This window comes from Schistocerca americana, chromosome 9, assembly GCF_021461395.2.
Source record: "Schistocerca americana isolate TAMUIC-IGC-003095 chromosome 9, iqSchAmer2.1, whole genome shotgun sequence".
In the NCBI taxonomy this organism is placed as follows: Eukaryota; Metazoa; Arthropoda; class Insecta; order Orthoptera; family Acrididae; genus Schistocerca; species Schistocerca americana.
The window spans coordinates 81378530-81397304 of NC_060127.1; the positions used below are offsets into that span (position 1 = coordinate 81378530).

Sequence of the window (18775 nt, forward strand, 5' to 3'; positions counted from 1 at the left end):
ATTTAAAAATAAAAAAAAGTTGGGGCACCTGATAAGAGTTGAACCCTCAACATTCTGCATGTCACTCTCATAGGCCGACCACTACACTAATTGTATTACTGTCAAATTGAAGACTCTAGAACTTCACATATAATTACAAAAAAAAAAAAAAAAATGTTGCAAATGTGAGTGCAACCGAATGATTGGCTGCAGTGTGAGATACCTGGGATCCTAACCTACATTATCCTACCAGATAGTTTCAAAAGTCAGTCTGACCCCTGGGAACCTCTCCTTGTGTGCTCTGAGGTCACTCTTGGTATCATTCCAACTTCTGGCAGAGGGGGTTGAGAAGACCAGCCTTGCTCACAGAGTTTCAGTGGAATTTACAATTTGCAGCATTGCTACCAGAGCTGATTGTGGCCCTGTTTCTGTGTCAAGCGGAAGGACTGAACCAGAGATTTCGAAAGTTCTGTGGATAAGTGGACAGCAACTTCCTGTATTTATGTTGTGGGGTTGAGAACTACAAGTCCCCCAAAATTGGTCAGATGTGTACTACACATTAGAAGCTGCTACACATATAGCTGGCATTTTATGGGTTACACATAAGGGTTTTTTAGATTAGGCTCTTCTCTATGAGCTGCAGATAAAGATGATGTAAAGGACCGAGAGAGATCAGTAAAAGATTCAAATGTCTCTTACAGGTGAGAGCATTTAAAAAATCCTAGTGGGTTACCTGTCAGAGCATTCACAGAAAAATGCCAGAATTTGAAGCACTCCTAAAAGGCAGTGAAGCTCACATAATACTAGGTACAAGAAGCTGGATAAAATCCAAAATTGATAGCAGTGAGATTTTTTGGGGAATATTTCAGCATATTTCGAAATGATAGGATAGTTGTAAACAGAGGTGGCGTATTTGTCACAGTAAACAAGAAACTCAAATCCGCTGAGACAGAAATTGAACCTGCATGCCAGATTTATGTAGGGAAGAGCCAGTATCAAGGGTGGACATAAACTGATAATAGGATCAATCTACTGCCTTCCACACTCACCTCCACACAAAACCAAAAACTTCAGAGAAAAACGAAGTTCAACAGTACCTAGAACAGATTTTCCAGAAACCCACTCTTGATGGAAATATGTTGGATCTAGCAGCACCAAATAGACCCGACCTCTGTGAGAATACCAAGTAGAAACTGGTATCAGTGACCATGAGGCAGTTGTAGCAACAGTAATTACCAAAGTCAAAAAGAAAACTAAAACAAGTAAGTGGGCCGATACGTTTAGCAAATCAGGTAAAAAGTAGTGGTGCCATATAAGGAATTTGAAACATTTAGCTTTGGAGATGAGCATATAGAAGAAAAGTGGCACAGGTTTAGTGGAATAGTTGATCATAAACTTGAAGTACATGTACCTAATAGAACAGTTCATAATGGGAGGGACGCTCCACAGTATACAGTCGCTGAAAGAAACATCTAAAGAAGCAGAGATTATTACATAATTTGTGTAAAACAGAATATAGGGCTATAGATGCTAAATGAAACTCATTCGGCTGTCGATACAGCAGTGCATGAAGCCTTCAATAGCTACGACAGTGGAATATTAATGAAAGATCTCTCTCAAAACCCCCAAAAATTCTGGTCCTATGCAAAGGCTATCAGTGGTACCCAAGTAAGTGTCCAGACACTCATGATGAGACTGGACCTGAAACAGAGGGTAGCAGAGCAAAATCAGAAATCCTAAAATCTGTTTTCAAATGTTCCTTTAAAAATTAAAAATCAGCAGTATTACACCAATTCAATTCTTGTATCACTATAAAGATGGGCGGTGTAGATATTAGCATCTGTGGTGTTGACCAGCAGCTGAAATGTGAAATCCAGACCATTAGCTGCTTACAGGCATTGATAAATATCAACAGGGACAGCTGAAAATGTGCGCCCCGACTGGGACTCGAATGCGGGATCTCCTGCTTACGTGATAGATGCTCTATCCCCTGCCCACTATACTTATGGGATTTGGTAGATTGTCTGCCACCAGTAATGAGTATAGGGGCACTACAAATGTAGTGTGTGGACAGTAAGTTGGAAATGTGGGTCTCATGGGGAGCATGCCAGAGATAAGTCCCTGTAGTTGCACTATCCTCTGTGTCGGGTTTGAGTCCCGGTCGATGTACACATTTGCAACTGTCCCCTTTGATATTTATCAATGCCTGTAAACAGCTAATGGTCTGGATTTCATTGTAATTTCATTCTTAGAGAGCTGCAAGATCACCAATGGTATCTGTTCTTTCAGACATGTCCGAAAGAAGAGATACCATCTTCATATATAAAACAGCTGAAACTGTTAAAATTGAAGAAAGCTCCAGGATCAGATGGAATCCTTACCAGATACTATAGTGAACTGGCAGCTGAGTTAGCCCTTCTTTTAACGACAATATACTGAAGATCCTCCAAACAAAGAACAGGTCCCAGTGATTCCAAAGCACAGGCCATGCTTGTCTACAAGAAGAACAGCAGAAGTGATCCACAAAACAACTGTTGAATATCAACAACATCTGTTTGGCGTAGAATCTTTGATCATATTCTGAGCTCAAACTTTAGGATGTATCCTGAATAGAATGACGTCCTCCGTGCCAACCAGCATGGATTCAAAAAACATAGATCATGTGAAACCAAACTGGCACTTTTCTCAGATGATATCCCAAAAGCCATGCATCAGGGCGGTCATGTAGATGCAGTATATCTCAATTTCCAAAAAGCATGTGACTCATTACAATACCTACTCTTGTTATCAAAGGTACTATCACATAGGGTATCAACCAAAATTTGTAATTGGATTGAGGATTTCTTGATAGCAAGAATACAGCATGTTATTTTGGATGGAGAGTCATTGCCAGATCTAGAAGTAACTTTCGATGTGCCCAAGAGAAGTGTATTGGAGCCCTCACTGTTTTACTCATATATTAATGATCTTCCAGATAACATTTTTAGTAATCTGACTTTTCACAGATGAGACAGTTATGTACTATTTGAAGAATGCTGTGCACCAATACTGAATTGGATCTTGATAAGAATGGAATGAGGAGGAGACTTAAAAACTGGTACAATGATAAGTACTTTCTACCATGCACTTTACAGTGGTTTGCAGAGTATGGGTGTAGATATAGAAGTTATGCAATGATTGGCAACTTGCTTTAAAAGTTCAGAAATGTAAATTTTTGCACATTATAAAATGAAAATATTAATATCCTATGACTGCAGTGTCAACAATCGGTCAACTCAAAAATATCTGGGTTTAACATTTGGTAGGTATAAAAAATGGTGCAGTCACGTAGGCTCACTTTTATGTAAAGCATGTGGCAGATTTATTGGTAGATGCAAGAGAAATGCTATCAGTCTGCAAAGGAGATTGCTTCCAAGTCACTCATCCTAGAATATTGCTCAAGTGTGAGAGACCCTTACAAAATAGGACTAACAATGGATATGGAACGTATATGGAGAAGGGTAGCATAAATGGTTACAGGTTTGTTTGACACTTAGGAGAAACGAACTGACAGAATCTTGAAGATAAATGGAAACTATAATGAGAAAGTCTACTTACAAAGTTTCAAGTACAGTCTTTGAGTATAGTACAACCCCCTACGTATTGCTTCCGTAGGGATCTTGAGGACAACAGTAGATTAATTACGCACTTCATAGTGATTTACAGAATTGGGTGCAGATGTAGAAAAATGAAAGTTGGACAAGGGTTTTTGTGAGTCCCTTTCTTAATAAGTGGATTGCATGTCCTGCGATTAGTTCTGTGTTTGTTCCACATTAAATTGCTCTGAACCCATACTCCAAGATATTTAGTGGATGTCACTCAGACCAGTGATTTTTCTGCACTCATTAATCATACAATAATGGACATTTCCACTTATTTGTGTGCTACATATTGCATTTGTTTATTTTGAGGTGTTAACTTGTGTTGTCATGCACTTCAAGCACTGAGTGTCATCCAGAATATGTGTATGCCAATTTACCTCTTAAGTAATATTCAGGCACCATTCTCGAGGTTAATTACCTGTGCAGTCCTGCTGTTCTGAGCTATCTGACTGTTCTCTTGGACTTTTTCACTTTGTTCTGATGCGTTGTTACTGGAAGAATGCTGTAATCTGTCAAAGCTACTAAATGATGTAAACAGCTTAGTAGTAATTCTTCTGTAATTTAGGCCCACAGCTTCAGTTACAATGATTGGTGTACAGATCTTGTAGCTCATGACAGACTACTTGAAACAGACATGTGTATTACTATGACATTGACAATCAAAAGTCAGTGATGGAACATACTTAATTTGTTTCCACTCATTTACATTGTCGAGCATATATAACTGTTTCTTGACGTCCAATGAACACAAACTCTGTCACAGCAGGTGGAGAGGTTTATCCACTGTCACACCTTGCTGATGTCCAAAGTGATGTGACTTGTGCTTTATCTGCACAGACATAAAACAAAAGCTCATAGATTGGGACATTTTACCCTTTCCAACTATCTAAACTAAGTTTTCAGCTCTCACAAATATCTTTCGTCAGTCTATGATGAGAGTGGAACGTGTCATTCTGAAGAATCACATCTTACACTATAATGTTGTGGTTAAATTGCTCATCCCTGTGTTAAGCATTGATCGTATGCAAGGGCCATGACTTCTATGTGTACAGAAGTGTCATCCAAAAACAGCCTCATGAAGCTTCCTACGTTATCCAATATTATGAACTGTAATAAACCTATAACACTTCATGGGCATATGCCCAAAGCTATGATATGCAAGAAAATTGTAGTCATTAAGAACAACATGATGTGGGCAGTCTGTTAGGAACTCTCCAATCCAGTCACAAAACTGGCCTTATATTCCGTACACTGGTAGTTTGTTCATTAGGCATCAGTGCAGGTGCAAACATATCGAACACCTGTTAGAAGCCAAGAAGTGCAGTATCAACCTGAGTGCTGAAATATACAGCCCTTTTGGGTCTTACGGACTAACAGAGCGAACAGAGTTTTGGTCAAGATCATTTTTTTGTGGAATCCAAGTTGAACAGAAAACATTTGTGGTCTCCAGGTGGATCACAATACATGAGCATAAAACATGCTTCTGTTCATGTTGCATATGCTGCCCACACTGCATTACTCACGTACAGTGTTTGCCCTACAGTTTTATCATGTATTATATTTTTTGACACTGCCAATCTTAGCTCAAATTTTATGGTGTTTTTCATATTGTCACATTGGAACCAGAATCAAGTCTAAAGCCAAAAGCAGGGTCAGCAGTGTACAGCCAGAACAAAACTGAACTCCTGGAAGAAGAGTGCTGCTGTTTGACGATCATCAGATATTGCAGAAAATACAAAAATTACAAACATTAGATATTTAAAGACCCTTCCAGAAATTATAAGTACTAATTAACAAGTGCTGGTGATCGAGTTTGTACTGGCAACCTGCAGCAAACCAAGCAACAATGCTGACTACTACGCCACACTGCTTTTACCACGTGCTAATGGCAGTACCATTCTATTAAAAGAGACTGGCCTATGGATCATTATTGATTAAGACTAGCTATTAATTAAAAATAAAAGTGTCTGGTTAGATGTTGTTGTTGTGGTCTTCAGTCTGAAGACTGGTTTGATGCAGCTCTCCATGCTACTCTATCCTGTGTAAGCCTCTTCATCTTCGAATAACAACTGAAACCTACATCCTTCTGAATCTGCTTACTGTATTTGTTGTGGACTGGCAAGACAGCCAATCCACTAGGATGGGAGGCCGAAGGGCACGCGTTTAAGCTCACGCAGGATGGCGTGAGGTCTGGAACAGGACTAGGTCTGTATAGTAGCAAAAATAGTACGTAGCTTCTGAAATACTTAACTTTAATCCATAATTGGTGAACATCGGTCTGACGGTACATGCATCACAGGATAAATAGCAATTGATAATGGCGCCTTGCTAGGTCGTAGCAAATGACGTAGCTGAAGGCTATGCAAACTATCGTCTCGGCAAATGAGAGCGTAACTTGTCAGTGAACCATCGCTAGCAAAGTCGGCTGTACAACTGGGGCGAGTGCTAGGAAGTGTCTCTAGACCTGCCGTGTGGCGGCGCTCGGTCTTCAATCACTGACAGTGGCGACACGCGGGTCCGACGTATACTACCGGACTGCGGCCGATTTAAAGGCTACCACCTAGCAAGTGTGGTGTCTGGCGGTGACACCACAGTATTCATCTCTTGGTCTCCCTGTACTGTTTTTACCGCCTGCACTTCCCTCCATTATTAAAGTGGTGATCCCTCAGTGTCTCAGAATGTGTCCTATCAACTAATCCCTTCTTCTACTCATGTTGTGCCAAAACTTTATTGTCTCCTATATTCTACTCAGAATCTCCTCATTATTACATGATCTACTGATATAATCTTCAACGCTCTTCTGTTGCACCCCATTTCAAAAGCTTCTGTTCTCTTCTTGTCTAAACTATTTATCATGTGTGTTACATTTCCATAAACGGCAACCCAAAGTGTAAAATCTATTTTCGCTTTTAGGAAATTTCTCTACTTCAGACGTCGTCAGTTATTTTGCTACCCAAGTAGCAAAACTCATCTGTTTCCAAATCTAATTCCTCAGCATTACCTGATTTAATTCAACTACATTCCATTATCCTTGTTTTGCTTTTGTTAATGTTCATCTTCTATCCTTCTTGGAAGACCCTGTCAATTACATTCAACTGCTCTTCAGAGTCATTCACTGTGTCTGAAAGAATTATCTCATTGGCAAACTTCTAAAGTTTTTGTTTCTTCTCCCTAAACTTTAATTTGTATTCCAAATTTTTCTTAGGTTTCCTCTACTGCTTGCTCAGTGTTCAGATTGAATAACTTTGAGGGATAGGTTACAACCCTGTCTCACTCCATTCTCATAGTGTGTATTTTGTGTGTATGTTTGTGTTTGTTTGTGTGTCTATCGACCTGCCAGCACTTTCATTTGGTAAGTCACATCATCTTTGTTTTTGGATATATTTTTCCCACGTGGAATGTTTCCCTATATAAAAATAGAGGGAAACATTCCACGTGGGAAAAATATATCTAAAAACAAAGATGATATAACTTACGAAATGAAAGCATTGGTATGTCGATAGACACACAAACACACACACAAAATTCAATCTTCCCTTCCCACTGTTCATGTTTATATTAAATATGGTAATTCCACATAACGTTGAACCAAATTTAAGGTGTGACATGCAGTCACATGAAACGCTGTGACCATTTTATGAAATTACAAATTTTAAATGCTGCCATTATGGTCACTGGAGAAAAAAAATTTTAGTCACTTGACATTCAGCAACTCAGTTTTATTTATGCATTTCGAGTAAACTCATCTTCTGCAAAAAGGATAAAAAAGCCATGAAGAACCACAGTTTATTTAAAGCAAAAACAATAAAATGGACAAAAGTTAAAAATTGACATTGAAATGAACATACCAAAGGAGGTAAGGTGCTTCATACACCCGCATGTCATCGTGTGTGTGTTACCAATTTTATATTATAATTGAGTATAGATTTTGGCATTGTTTACAAAGCAACAAACATAGCAATCAGGTGATACAGGTACTAGCACAGCATGACAGTGGACACAAATGACAAGCTAGATGAAGATGCAAAAATGTTTGACAGCAATGTCAAATTATACAGCAAAAACCATAAATACATCATTGCAAAATTCTGAATGTAGAAAATAATTATGCATAAAAACCAAACCTAAGGTAAAAGATAAGGGATAAAACAGGTGAAGGCTAGGCAGTGCAGCAATAATGTGTTATATTACATGGAGAAAGAGAAGCAACCATGTATGATACATTTGTATATGGAGAAATCCAAATTAGATTAATCTATTGAAATAAAGTATCAATAAGTAAAATTAAAATGGTAAAATTGAGGGAACTGTGGTACACACTGGCACCTTTGTTTCATTACAAAATGCGTAAACAGTGAGCAAAGTAATGTAGAACCTAACTAAATGAATACAATTTTCATAATAAACAGCACTTGAATTTGCGTACACAACAGCCTGATAGGCTAACTTCAATGCTAATTAACTCACAAACAGCACAACAAATCATATTTTTTCTTAACAATTATTTCTCAGTGCAACCCCTACAATGCAACATTCTTACAAGCATTTCAGACCATGTCCATCTCCTTAGCTGGGTGCTGAGGTTGGCAGAACGCTGAGTGAGAGGTCCGGGTTTGATTACTGGCCGGGTTGGGGATTTTCTTCACTTGGGGACTGAGTGTTTTGTTGTCTTCATCATCATTTCATCCTCATCGACATGCAAGTCACTGAAGTGTCACTAGCGGAACGGTCCATCCACCTGTGGGCCCTAGCCACATGCACATTTAATTTCATTTCATTTTTTCATACTGTTTCCAACCATCCTGAACAAGTATTACATTATGGTATTTGATCTTAATTGTAATACCAAGGCATGTCCAATACCCTTGTAAAAGTGGCCTACAGAAGAATAAAGCTATTGCTAGTACTAGTACCATTATTCACATCACATTTTTCAGACTGTATTCACATATACCATTGAATGTATGTGCAAAATTATATCACTGTATGACACATGTGTTGTTGTTGTGGTCTTCAGTCCTGAGACTGGTTTGATGCAGCTCTCCATGCTACTCTATCCTGTGCAAGCTTTTTCATCTCCCAGTACCTACTGCAACCTACATCCTTCTGAATCTGCTTAGTGTATTCATCTCTTGGTCTCCCTCTACGATTTTTACCCTCCACGCTGCCCTCCAATACTAAATTGGTGATCCCTTGATGCCTCAGAACATGTCCTACCAACCGATCCCTTCTTCTGGTCAAGTTGTGCCACAAACTTCTCTCCTCCCCAATCCTATTCAATACCTCCTCATTAGTTATGTGATCTATCCATCTAATCTTCAGCATTCTTCTGTAGCACCACATTTCGAAAGCTTCTATTCTCCTCTTGTCCAAACTATTTATCGTCCATGTTTCACTTCCATACATGGCTACACTCCATACGAATACTTTCAGAAATGACTTCCTGACACTTAAATCAATACTGGATGTTAACAGATTTCTCTTCTTCAGAAACGCTTTCCTTGCCATTGCCAGCCTACATTTTATATCCTCTCTACTTCGACCATCATCAGTTATTTTGCTCCCCAAATAGCAAAACTCCTTTACTACTTTAAGTGCCTCATTTCCTAATCTAATTCCCTCAGCATCACCCGACTTAATTAGACTACATTCCATTATCCTTGTTTTGCTTTTGTTGATGTTCATCTTATATCCTCCTTTCAAGACACTGTCCATTCCATTCAACTGCTCTTCCAAGTCCTTTGCTGTCTCTGACAGAATTACAATGTCATCGGCGAACCTCAAAGTTTTTATTTCTTCTCCATGAATTTTAATACCTACCCCGAATTTTTCTTTTGTTTCCTTTACTGCTTGCTCAATATACAGATTGAACAACATCGGGGAGAGGCTACAACCCTGTCTTACTCCCTTCCCAACCACTGCTTCCCTTTCATGTCCCTCGACTCTTATAACTGCCATCTGGTTTCTGTACAAATTGTAAATAGCCTTTCGCTCCCTGTATTTTACCCCTGCCACCTTTAGAATTTGAAAGAGAGTATTCCAGTCAACATTGTCAAAAGCTTTCTCTAAGTCTACAAATGCTAGAAGCGTAGGTTTGCCTTTCCTTAATCTTTCTTCTAAGATAAGTCGTAAGGTCAGTATTGCCTCACGTGTTCCAGTGTTTCTACGGAATCCAAACTGATCTTCCCCGAGGTTGGCTTCTACTAGTTTTTCCATTCGTCTGTAAAGAATTCGTGTTAGTATTTTGCAGCTGTGACTTATTAAGCTGATAGTTCGGTAATTTTCACATCTGTCAACACCTGCTTTCTTTGGGATTGGAATTATTATATTCTTCTTGAAGTCTGAGGGTATTTCGCCTGTTTCATACATCTTGCTCACCAGATGGTATGACACATAGTTTAGGGTATATGAAATTATAACAGCTGTTATAAACATGAGAATTTGATTTTTGCAAGAATCAGGGGTGGAAGGGGGGGGGGGGGGGGGAGGTAGGAGTTACTCTTAGGAGAGAACAGCTACATATCCCTTGTGGCCAGTGGTATGATCCCTCATTGACAGGGACCTGAAAAATGTGCATTCGCAATAAATGCGAAGATGTAGTGTGGTGCAGATCCAACTGACATTTTTAAACACACATACTACGTATGGAAGCAGGGGAAAAATAAAATTGTCTGTAAATATGACCAGGTATACCCTTTATTTGCTACTATTTACATCAGTGGCTTGTTGCAAACATTTCTTGAAGTTGTCATACATGCAGCTCCATAGGTCCTCGTCAGTGGCTGCAACCAGTGGCTCGCTTGAGTTCTTGAATACTCATGATATGCCTCTGGAACATACTGTCTTTCGGGAACCTCCACAGGAGAAAGTCTGGCACACTGATGTCAGGCAACTGAACTGGCCAAGTGATGTCTCTGAAATGAGAGAGAATAGTTCCTGACATTTTAGAAATCAGAGCCATACTGTTTTGCATGGCGTGTGCTGTTGCTCAATCCTGCTGGAAATATAGGTTTTATTGCCAAGCTGTTGTGACTTTTTGTCAACAAAGCCTCCCAACGTAGTCACTTACATGAATCAACCATCACTGTTTGTTCATTGTCATTTTCAAAGGTATACGGTCCTACAGTTTCCAAAGCAGCAACACCACACCAAACCTCCTCTTTAAGAGAGTGCAAGGGGTCTTCATGGTGTCCCTTAGGGTTCACTGGTGACCAGCACCACACGTTCTGTTTGGTTACCCAGCCAGAAACATGAAAATGTGCATTTGTTGGTCATTGGCAAATTATTCAGAATGTCTGGGTTTTCCTGTAAAAAAACCACTCATCATGAGAAAGCAAGTCTCACTTCCTTGTCTCTTTTGTTAACGTGTTGCACAACTTGGAGTTCGAAAGGGTGAAATTTTATCACTTTTAGCATTATATTTAAACGACTACTACTGATGCCTAAAATGCGAGATGGCTGGCATGCCGAACAGCAAAGACTGTACAGAAGCTTCCCTCACTGTCTGTAGGTTCTGTGGCATCCGCACTGTTCTGGAGCTCAATATTTCATGTCTACCATGCTATCAAATTCTTCAAATTTCTTTACCCGAGCCAATATGGTACTGTGAGACAGTGCATGTCTGTGTTGACCAATATCTTAACTGCTGTTGATAGACACTCTGCACTTCCATAACGGAAGGTAGAAAGGCGTGGCACATTCCAGCATTCCACTGCAACTGATATACCATGGTAGCACATGAAACGTAATCTCCCCACTCCTCTGCCATGCATTGTCGTCGTCCCCCCTCCCGTCCCCAATTATGACTATCTATTGTGGCACCTTGTCAGCATTCTGTTTACATTTGAAATGTGAGTGTTAGCTCTGCACCACCTTGTTGATGTGAATTCTGCCTCAAAATGTGAATTTACGTAATAAATGTTATATCATAGTGAACTGAATCCAGATGAACTATTTTATCAAAGATAGTTTGAAATAGCTGTATTTATTGCATATAAATATGGGTGGTGTTGGCCATCAACTGATGAAGCCAGTTTGGGAAGAGAATGTGCATAAGACTGCATTTGCAAAATGAAGAGCACACCTACTTACGAATGCAGCGACGCGTCACTGCGCTCGCAAGTCCTGCTCTGCTTCAATGTCAGCTGCGGGGGATTGAATGGTTTCTATAAGATAAACGTCATGTATGGCAACATAGGACACAGCTGTGAGACCTAGTGTCTGAGAACAAAAAAAAACACACACATTTGTATGCTAGCCCAAGTTAGTATTATGCAGACATTTAATGTGATAGATTTCGGTGGCAGTGGAATTTTGACCTATAGTTACATTGGATACCGGTAGAAGTCAGGCTGAGCTGTATTGTTTATGACGCTACCACCAACCTCAGAAAGCAATTGCACTGTAAGCATTGCCGAGTGCATTGTGCACTTCTTTGTTTTGGGGTGTGCATTGCTCACTGTTTCCTTTACCTCTCGTGAAATGAGTGGAGAGACTATCCTCCGTCTCCAGAATGAGAGTTTCACTCTGCAGCGGAGTATGCAGTGATGTGAAACTTCCTGGCAGATCAAAACTTCAAAGGTTTGCAGGAGAGCTTCTGTAAAGTTTGGAAGGTAGGAGACGAGGTACTGGCAGAAGTAAGGCTGTGAGGACGGGGCGTGAGCCTTGCTTGGGTAGCTCAGATGGTAGAGTGCTTGCCCGCGAAAGGCAAAGGTCCCGAGTTCAAGTCTCAGTCCGGCACACAGTTTTGATCTGCCAGGAAGTTATCCTCAGTCTGTCGGGTAAGAGCACAACTCTCATTTCACCAGAAGGGATCAATAATCCCAGTGATCTGATCGTGTGTCACTTCTGCTTATGCAGAAATGTAGAACAAGGGTACAGGCTGGCTGCCCTATGAGAGTGAAGCAGCACTTGTTTCGGTTCGACTTCTGCTCTTAATTATCTTTCCAGTTGTATCTTCAGCACTCTGCAATATGCTAATCTGGGCTCATATGCTGCAGATTCAAAATCAGAGTTGTGCAGTTTTTGTACCTACCAAATTGAGTGGGAAAAGGAATATAATGTCAAGAAAAACCTTAAATCAGAGAATCGCCCTGTTCACAGGCAAGAAAATGCTGCTACTTCTCAACAGAATCATTTGTTAAAGGCTTGTAAAGCTCCTCAGTGTCTTCTGTTAATTTTAGATTAATCTTTGCAGTTATCAGACTCAAGTATGGCAACTTTAGTAGAGAACACGCTTCAGTCCAGAATAAACCTGACCGTGTGCCTAATACAAATATGTGTCCCTTATACTTTTCAAATATTAAAGAAAGTCACTTTGAATTAATAACAGTACAAGTCAGAGTACTTCGTTTTGTTGTCCCTTTACCACATAAAACACTTCCCTAACATTGTCTAAACTCACCTAGTCTTATGTCAACAGTTAAGCTTGATTTGCAATCATACTGAAGTAATCATTGGTATATGTTGTTTTTCCACATTAATGAAACCAGTAATCATTGGTTATGGAAGCCTTCTGATTTAAATTCTTATATCAGTATCCCTCTCCATGAATCCATCATTATTGCAGTACACATTTCCACAAAATGACTGAATTACTGAAACACTTTTCCTATATGATGAGACATAACACTTTCAATTCTTAATTACACTGCCTAGCAAATTCATCATACTACTTATATACAATGTGGCTGTGCTCGACCACTCCATGCTGAAGCCCAACAGCGATTCTCCTGCCTCCACCAAGACAGCCCTTGACCACTACTGCATTGTTGCCATTATGCAGCAAGACAGTGTTCACGCAGAGAAAAGGTGTGCTCAACTTCAAAAGTTCCAGATGTCAGCAGTAAGTAAGGAGCACAATACATTACAACGTCAAAGATATTGGTTCTCCTTACAAGCTTAAATATTGCCAAAATAAAAAAACAAGCAAATACCATTTCGGGAAAAAACTGTTGAAGTTTTTGAAGAAAAAAAAGAAAGAAAGAAAAGAAAAAATTCCACTTGACAAGCTCTTAATAAGAAGGATTTTTTTTCTCTTTTATTATTATTTTATTTCCAATATCCACTTTCCTTTACGAACAATTTTTGTCTTTGGGAAAGTTGTGTGACAATCTTTTAAATATGTAAATATAACCATTTTTACAAAAATGCTGATTTCACCAACAATTAATGCTACATTTTCCAATCCTCAGTCACTTATACATATCTGTGGCATCAGATTGGTCACAGAGTTGTTTACACATAGTCAGCCAGCCAGCCTCCCACCATTACTTTATGGGATCGATTAAAAATAGGTCAGTTCAGTCTTTAACCCATCTTACACATAATCTAGCGTCGGTAGGTTGGTTCACCTAAAATGACACAACTGATAGAGCTGTGGGGGTAGATATCACTGGGTGCTGACGATTTACATGGCCACAACAAGAAAGCAAATAAAATTCCTAAGCAATATCAGTAGCATTTGTTCAAGCTTTGGAAAGTGATTGTCCTTTCTGCAGTCTGCCTCCTACTGAGGTGCACAGGGAATGTGGGGATATGTCAGTGAGCTGCTGGTTGGGTGGAGATGAAACACATGATGTGGTATGTGAATCCATTCTTGCTATGTTGAATGGCAGGACAGCAGCTGATATGTAGGTACCAAATATCAAAAAAGCCATCAGCTGTAAGTTCATTTCAACCTATTTTATAAGCTATCAGTTTCAGGAGTATAATGCACAGTCATCAGGCCCTCTGCTCTAGATAGTGGCTGAATTCTTGAATGACAAATGGTATGTACGTCATATGTGAAAAATAACCAACCTTCGCACCAGTTTATGTAAGCACAACTTTAGCACACTTCGACAGCTAGCTGTTGCTACAGTCGTGCACACGTAAACTGGTGCAAAGACTGGTTATTTTCTGTGTATGATGTACATACATTTTGTCACTCAAAAATTCGGCCACTATCTAGAATAGAGGGCCTGATGACTGTGCATTATATTGCCGAAACTGATAGCCCATAAAATAAATTGGAGTTTATGGCGGTTTTTATATTTATTACACACGATGTGATGCTTGCCAGTAGGGAACAGAAGATGAGGCAGTTGTAGTGCAGTGCTAACTCAACGTAGACAGTGGAGCAAGTAGGGGCATGTTTAAATCTGAAATAAACTAGTAAATAACCACCTTAGCTACTATTATGTAAAGTGTGTATTGCCATTACCAGTTACATTTGTAAGCCTACCAACTTGTTTTGTGCTTCATAAGTCTTGTAGATTTTTCTTCTTCAGCAGTCTTGTTTTGGTGTTTACTAATTACTCTAAATAATTGTCGAGTAACTGCACGTGACGCCATTGAGTGTAATTTTCTCTTCGTGTGTGTTTATTTTTGTTAAATACTATTGATGATCGACTTACTTGCAATGAATTGCATAGTGTTAACTACAAAGGTCAATAAGCTAAATATGCTGCGAGTTGTGTAACTAAAATTCACAAGTCTCCTTTCATAATTCCACAAATGGCTGATTAATAAGCAAGTGCACAAGGTCGTAACTCAATGCAAACATAATTTAATTACTCAGATTAACTAATATAGTGAGTATACATCCTAAAAGATCATCACCCATGAATGACTGCCAAACATTCAGTTGATGATATGTTAGATGGCAAAGAAGGTACACTTTATGAAAGGTTTTTTATTTAATCATGTCAGACGCATCATGCATTTATGAAAGGTAAAAGCACCAGAGAGGCAATCCAGCATTACTTTTAAGAGGGGAAGCAAGGCTGGAAGAACAAACAAGGTTCTTTCATAAGATTTACTGACCTCCAAAAAGTGTTTGACATTGTAAAACCGTGCAAGATGTTTGAGATCCTTAGAAAACAGTGTAGGAAAGACAGGTAAAGTACTACAGTACAAGAATGAACAGAGAACAAAACTAATGTAATGCCTGGAAATAATAAGGGCTAAGGTACGGATGCAGTCTTTCTCATCTGCTATTCAATCTGTAAATTAAAGAGTCAAGGAAAGACAGTTCGAGAAGTGGGATTTAGATTCAGGCTGAAAGGATATCATGAAAAACATCTGTCTATTAAACTCTGAAATTGTGTTGGAACGGGACTGGAATATAAAATTTGGCACTTCAGAAAACTAAAAAATGTAGTATCTTATAATGTAAATAAGTCACAGTCAGAATTCATCAGTTCATACAAATATCTGGGTGTAACAAGCTGCAGGGATGTGAAATGGAACACTGTCATAGGTTCAGTCGTAGTTAAGGCAGCGGGCAGACGTCAGTCCATTGATAGACTAGTGTGTCTATCCCCACAGTAACATACTACAGGAATGCACGTAGTCTACAAAGAAGACTGCTTATAAAGCACTCATGTGACCCATCTTAACATATTTCTTACGTGTGGGGCCCCATACCAAATTGCACTAATAGCATATTGAACATATGCAGAAAAGGGCAGCACAAATGGTAACAGGTTTAAAAATGAACACGCATATTGGGATTACGGTTCCACATCAGCTGTAGAAAATTTGTGCCCGGAATGGGACTAGAACACGGATTTCCTGATTATCGCGAGCACTTCGGCTATCCGAGTACACTTCCAGGAGGGGCCCAAATCTCTATTTGCCCTGGTGTCTGCTCTCCCTTATGCTCACATTGTATTACTGTGATTCCCACACAATGTGAGACGCTGTTCTCTGTTGTCAGTGTTATCTGACCCTTAGGAGAGCATCTTGGAGATGCTGAAAGAGCTGGACTGGTTAAGGCTTCAAGGCAGGTGTGAAACATCCCATGAAAGCCCACTTAGTAAGTTTCAAGAACTAGCTTTAGTGATGAATCTAGGAATATACTACCACCTTCCACCTATTTCTCCCCATAAGAATCGTGAGCATATGATTAGACAGCTTACAGGAGGCACAGAGGCTAACCACTTCATATGTAAATGAAATGAGAAACTTGTACAATGAGGAATACGCTGTCACGTGCTTCAGTGATTTGCTAAGTATGAACGTAAAAGTAGATCAGGGAATGACTTTCATGGTACCAGAGGGAGCTATAAAAGGCAAAAATTGGAGGAGAAGATAGAGATAAAAATACATATAATAAACCGAGCGAGGTGGCACAGTGGCTAGCACACTGGACTTGCATTTGGGAGGATGATGGTTCAATCCTGTGTCCGGCCATCCTGATTTAGGTTTTCTGTGATTTTCCTAAATCATTCAATCATTCCAGGCAAATGCCATGATGGTTCCTTCGAAAGGGCTCAGCCGACTTCCTTCCCCATCCTTTCCTAATCCGATGAGACCGATGACCTAGCTGTCTGGTCTCCTTCCCCAAAACAACACTACTCATCAGCCCCACATATAATAAATAGTGTATCTCATCAAAAGTATCCAGATACCTATCCACTCTCAGTGGTCATTAATATGGAGTGTGTCCAACTTTTTTTTTTTATGACAGCTTGAATTCTGCTGGGGATACTTTCAGTGAGGTGTTTAATGTCCGTGGAGAAATGGCAGCCCATTCTTCCTCAAAAGCCAAAACTAGAGAAAGTGGTGACATTGGACACTGGGGTCTGGAATGAAGTCAATGGTCTAACTCAACCCATAGGTGTTCCATTGGGTTCAGGTTAGACTCTAGGCAGATCTGTCCATTTCAGGAATATTGCTGCCCACAAACCATTTCCTCACACATGGTGCTGTATGACTGGGTGCGATGTTGTACTAATACAGGCTCCAAACTGGTCCATTGCTTGTGCAGTGCACGAGCTGTAAAATGTGTTTGTATCCTTCTGCTTGTAGCATTTTCTTAAGCGCAATAGGGGGCCGTAACCAAACAGATCAGCCGACCACTGTGGCCGAGCAGTTCTAGGCGCTTCAGTCCGGAACCGCACTGTTGCTTGCAGGCATACGTTCAGTCAAGTGCTGGAAGGTTTCTTGGAGAATGACAGCCCATTCTTCTTCACAGAGTGCTGCAGTGAGGAGAGGTGTCGATGTCAGTCAGTGAGGCCTGGCACGAAGTCGGCGTTCCAAAACATCCTAAACGTGTTCTGTAGGATTCAGGTCAGACTCTCTGCAGGCCAATCCATTACGGGGATGTTATTGTCATGTAACCACTCTGCCACAGGCCCTGCATGTGAACAGGTCCTAAATCTGTTTTGAAAGATGCATTTGCCATCCCAGAATTGCTCTTCAACAGTGGGTAGCAAGAAGGTGCTTAAAACATCAATGTAGGCCTGTGCTGTGTTACTGTCACGCAAAACAACAAGGAGTGCAAGCCCCCTCAGTGAAGAACACGACCACACCGTAACACCTCCACCTCCGAATTTTACTATTGGCACTACACACCCTGGCAGGTGATGTTCACCAGACACTCGCCATAACCACACCCTGCCATAAAATCGCCACATTGTTTACCATGATTCCTCACTCCACACAACATTTTCCCACTGTTCAATCGTCCAATGTTTACGCTCCTTACACCAAGCGAGACATCGTTTGGCATTTACCGGCATGATGTGTGCCTTATGAGCAGCCACTTGACCACGAAATCCAAGTTTTCTCACCTCCTGCCTAACTGTCATAGTACTTGCAGTGGATACTGATGCACTTTGGCATTCCTTTGTGAGGATCTGTCTTTTACACATTACAACCTCTTCAACTGTCGGTGGTCTCTGTCAGTCAACAGACGAGGTTGACCTGAATGCTTTTGTGCTGTACCCATCTCTTCATGTTTCCACTTCACTACCACATCGGAAACAGTGGATGTAGGGATGTTTAGTAGGGTGGAAATCTCTCATACATACACCCAATCACCTGACCACGTTTGAAGTCCACGAGTTCCGTGGAGTGCCCCATTCTGCTCTCTCACAATGTCTAATGATTACCGAGGTTGCTGCTATGGAGTACCTGGCTGTAGGTAGCAGCACAATGCATCTAATATGAAAAACATATGTTTTGGGAGTGTCTGGATACTTTTGATCACATAGTGTAGTGTAACGCTACGATAAGGGTAAGGGCTGCTCTGAATTGAAGAGGTTGGCACAGGAGAGGAAATAGTTGCAGACTGTGCCAAACCAGTTGGAGGACCCTAGTTTATTCCAGAATTCTGTTTAGCTGGGAACTGGCCACAGTCTTCTCTCGGATTGCATCTGAAAGAGAAC

General features: G+C 40.3%; 1 protein-coding gene across 3 annotated transcripts in view; it reads left to right on the forward strand.

Annotated features, from left to right (window-relative positions):
* The window catches only part of LOC124551381 (tubulin-specific chaperone cofactor E-like protein), a 71747-nt gene that overhangs the window by 36873 nt on the left and 16099 nt on the right, over positions 1-18775 (forward strand). The window lies entirely within an intron of this gene.